Source organism: Meleagris gallopavo, chromosome 6 (assembly GCF_905368555.1).
Source record: "Meleagris gallopavo chromosome 6, MGAL_WU_HG_1.1, whole genome shotgun sequence".
In the NCBI taxonomy this organism is placed as follows: Eukaryota; Metazoa; Chordata; class Aves; order Galliformes; family Phasianidae; genus Meleagris; species Meleagris gallopavo.
The window spans coordinates 33,827,968-33,833,192 of NC_139409.1; positions in this window are offsets into that span (position 1 = coordinate 33,827,968).

Genomic DNA, 5,225 nt, shown 5'->3' on the forward strand with positions numbered 1-5,225 from the left:
TTTAATGAATAATTACTACTGTTATTGCTGTACATAGTACACGTATGTTTGGTTTCCAAGGAGACTACACTTCAGAGCACATGACAGAAAGAAGTTACTGCATGGTCCAGGAGGTCTCTGTATGGGGACAGCAAAGGGAGAGGGCTTGTGGGCCATATAACACAGAACATTTCCCTCTAATATAAACATAACCTGTTATGACACACACACACACACACACACACAAACCAACAAAACAAAGAGAAAACATCTATCTCCTGTTTTGCCTGGTTTCCTTCCTGTGTGCTTTTCAGATTGGTTGGTTGGTTGTACCAACACCATTTTCCCATGGTGGCCATTTACTTTGCCTCTTTTGTCACACCTATGAACTAGATCCTTCTCCTCAAGTAGCTTTCACAGAGAGTTCAATAAAAGATCTCTGTTCTGGGTGCCAGTTTATTTTCTTCACTCCGGCATGTTTTTCATACAACATAAACAGAAAGCAATGCTTTGAGCATCACAAAACATAGAATTACTTTTAGCTCTTTATTTAGACAGGGACAACATTTCAGGTTCCTCTAATTCCCACTGACAGGAGAGAAATGTAATAACAAAATGTTTCAGGCAAAATGGCATAGAAGTGTTAACTCCCAAGACCTCTGCAGTAGAGCCTCAGGCAAGAGCAAAGGAATTCCAGCGTAACAGGAACAAACACCTTGTATTCTAACCCCATCTTTTCTTTGAATTTGGCAACCCAGGAATAATGAATGCTTTGAGCCAAACCCACCCATGAAGATGAGTTAAAAGGTCAGACTAAAGAACAAGTCACCTTCTGTCTGATGATGCTTACTAAGTAGCCAGGTTTATGCCTCTTCCAGCTAATTGGAAATAGAATATAAAGGCCTGAAGTATTACTTCACTTACTTTAAAACGTAGACCCAGTGATGCAGTCAGTACCAGCAGGAGCCTGGAGTTCATCCTGGTAGCTGAGGTGTCACCACTAGCATGGAGAAATGGAACTGCAGCATTTTATTATGCACATTAACCTCAAGTTTGAACAAGGGGATGAACAGAGCAGCCTCTATGCCAAATCCAGTAGCAGTACAGAACTGATCAGGGCAGCTCTCAGTCCATGTGTAAGTGCCTCCAGGTCCTTTGTGACTACAGATTTCTCCAGGATGGAATGGGGCTACACTGAGGCAATCAAGACAGCAGCCCAGATTTCTTTTCATGACGTCTGGACAGTGAAGTGAGTGAGAGCTTTCAGTTTCCTTTTTTGCACCTTGTATCTCTTTTTATCTCCAGCAGTTTGATTCAGATTATAAAGATATTGGAGACTCTTACACAAGAGAGTCAAAAAAGAGCATTTGCAAATATTCTCAACTTCTCAGCTTACATTTTTAATCTACGCAAACTGCACTGTTTCTGCCCTCAATAAAGCATACCAGCGCGCAGTGAAATGTTTTGTTCCTATTCCTCTTCATTGTGATATCATTGATGAATGCCTCTTTTTCCTTGTGCAGCACAATGGCTGGTCTGCACATAAGCCTCGAGTGACAATGCTTTCAGTTAGCCACCACTTGATGGTCTTAAAGAAATCCACCAACATCTTAGAGGGGGCCGATTTTACAGTCCTTTGCCTGTCAGCTGCAGGGGAAGAATTGGAGTAGGACTACAGGGGAGTAGAATCTCTGCAAAGTTCAATCTCTGGCACACCTGCACAGCTTACAAGCGCTTTGTCACCAGGTGCTTTGGAATGGAGTACTGCTGAAACAACCTGCCTATGTGATAGGAGGTACAGCACTTTTGCTACCTTTCTAACTACAAATGGTGGATTTTGTAAAACAGCAGCTCACTTGTAGATTATTATGCACACGACACAGCAGAATTCTGATGACAGCGAACAGATACAGGTATCAGGATTGTTAGTGAACTTCTCTCTTTTGGCTTGAACCTAAGTGATGCACAGATTAACCTAAAAGCTGAATGCATCATTCAGTTTCTAAGGAGCTGCACTATGAACTTTGTTGAAGTCCGTGACATTTGATAATACCATCATGATGTTTATTTTCACTGAAGCTAAGTTTGTGTTGCAAATTCAGATGATGAAAATAATCATTCTTTTAAAATGTGTATTATATAAAACTACTGTAACCTAATTTGTATACTTTTTCAGAAGATTGTTAACACAGCTCTCCATTCTTTGCCATTTATTTATGACTTTCTCAGTCTTATAGACTGAAAATAATTAATCTAATTATGTCCTTTATGTTGTTATAGGCACAAATGAATTTTAAGGGATTCTATCCTTTGGTTTTAAGTTTTTCAAAGCATTTATTTCTCAGCTTCTTAACTTAATATCCTATTAAGGTTTAAATTGTTTTTTACAGTCTTTTTTTCATCATTTTGATTTGACATTGACATGAAAAATTTCACCATGGATATGAAAGAAAATCAAACAGTATTTTGTTGCATCAGTTCATTTCTAAAGATTCCGAACATCAGATATAAAAACCTGAGTACAAACCACTGAGAAGCTGCTTCAAGCACAATCTATCTTGTCAGTCACTCTTTGTACATATGGTTTGGGATTACTGAAAAACCAAAAGCTGTAGATAAATCAAAATGTTTAACATGATATATTGCATTAACGCCTTCCTCTTTTTCTTTCCTTTTTATTAGCCTACGTTGCATGGAAATGTTTAGAAATCAAAAGCCAAGCAGCAAACAGAGAGCCAGTTTCATAATCAGAGTATTTCAAGTGGGCAGATGCATCATGTCGATTAAAAATAAGGCTTACAGAAAAAGCCTCATTGACCAAGTTGTCTATCTCATACACAGGCTTTTTGTCTCCTTCTCTCATCTGCATGTGTGTCACACCCCTGGAAAACTTCTCATCTGCGGAGCTGAGAGCTCCTTTAATTTACAAATCAGTCAACAGAATCTGAAACATCACTTATCTGCCTTATCTGAGCAATGAGTGCTTGTGCTTATGGAGCCTACAGAGCTTCGCTCATCGCATGCTGCCTCAGCAAGCCCACAGACTGTAGCTAAAGTCCCTTCTTCAAGGCAGTTTTCCATTCTATCCATGCAGAAGCAAAGCAAACACCAGTTTCATACTGGAACAAGCCTTGATCAGGCAGTAATGCCTGTGTAGACAGGCACACACACAGCCTTAAGAACGGAGGCTGGTGCTGATGCTACGGAAATAACATCTGAGTTTTACTTAAACAATGGGCTGTCTGAGCGCCAGCTCCTGCTTTTGGAACTGCCTCGTGCGTGCGGCCAGAACTGTACTCTTAAGGTTCCCAGTGCCAAGAACAACTCTTAGATCGGTGATGAGAGGGAAGGGTAAAATAAAATAGGTCTTGAACCTGAAAAATAACTTGATAAGCAAAATGAGTACAACGAGAGCATAAATTGCTAATTACAAGAACATTGCATCTTTTCTGAAAAACATTTTCATCCAACGTTAGACATTGTAACACAATGCTGAGGCTTGGCAGAGGATGGCAGTTCCTTTTGCAGAGCTTCCAAGGTCTCTGAGTTCAGTTTGGTTTCAGTGTGGAACAAGAACCAGATTCCTTTGCAAAGAGAAGCAGAGCTGGGATTCTCATCGGAGGTGCAATGAGAGGTGGCCGCGTTGCCTACAGCCTGCTGCCAGGCTCTGTCTGCTCCTTGGCCCATCACAGGGAAGAACATTTGCCCCTGGGATATTTTGCTTTCAACAAGCAGGCAAATCTTGATAAAACTTGGTTTGCTTGAGTTTTCTTAGCTAGCTCAATTGAAATTGTGAGTAACAATTGCGTGCCAGCAAAGACTGCAGGCTCAGCAGAAAGAGGAAAATCAATATTCATTTTATAAGAAGGAGAAATAACCGAAGGAAGTAGAAAATGAGAAAAGCTGAATTCAGTTTCAGTTTCCAAGTACATCCATCTATTGATTTTACAGCACTAGAGGACAGCAAAAGAGCCCAACAAGGCCTCAACTATAAGAGCAACCCTAGGTTTGTGTTGCGAATGCTGGCTCCTGCTGCAGTGCCTGGCAGGGAAAGCTTTTCTCTACGTTTTCATGTGTTCAGGCCATATGTACTTTCCTTTGTTCTCCCTGGCACCTGGAGTGATTTTCATTCTCCCTGTTTGCAAAAGCAAGCTCTGGAGGGGAAAGGACAAAGCAGGACGTGGGGGATTAAGGACCCAGAACCAAGTCCCCAAAGCTGTTCCAGCTGATGGCAGCAGCCCAGCTGTTTAATACCTTGGCATCATACCTTCCCTCCCTGTTTTCCACCTCACTTCACTTATCAAGAAGACTTGGATAGCTGCAGAGCCTGCCTCTGCAGCTCCTACATGGAGTGCTATGTCATGCATATGGGAGGCATGACAAATTGTCAGTGCTCTGCTGAGATGCGAAAAGAGCCCACCTCACCTCCTCTGGACGTGGCAGGAAGGCATGAAAACTACTCACTGGAAGCTGAGTTGATCCTGCACCCTGGCAAGCTGGGTGCTGCTCCTTCAGTCTGCCCTGTGCTACTCTATGGCTCGCTGCAGATTTGGAGAGCCGGCACTCAGGGTCACTTTGTGAGAACACTCTAGTGTCAAATACACGTGTGTTGTGCCTGTCATCATTATTTTCAGGACCTCTAGTGGCAGAAATAACTGTTTGTAGAAAAAATCATATTGGAAAGCTCTTTGCATGAGAACGAGACATGAAATATCAGGATGGCTGTGAACTCCATGCAACCAAGAACGAATGTCAAAATGACATTTCTTTAATTAACATTCTGGGTTTTCTCCAGGAAATTATCTCATCTTCCCCTTTCTTATGCAGAGTACTGCAAAATAACAAACTGAAATGGAAGTCCCCATTTGTGGAAGGATGATTTTTGGTCAGCCAAGGAAAACTATTGTCACAGATTTAGAAAAAGCTTCCTTCCACCCCTGTGCCACCCCGAAAACATCCTACTGTTCTTCTGGGCACAAGTCCTTCCGATTCAGGGCTGCTACTGCATAATTCAATGAAAGATTAAAGTCTGCCAGGAAAACATCCAAGACCTAAAACACATTTATAGCTATCAGCAATCATTATTTTATATCTGACAGTAATCCCTTTAGCAAACAGCTACCCTCAATTATTGATCTTTCAATACGGGCTTTGAAGGTGAGTTGTAGATGACAGCTTTGAATTTTCTGTTTTCCAACAGGAATACTCTTGGCATGATTACGCTGGAAGTGCAGTGCAGATCACGA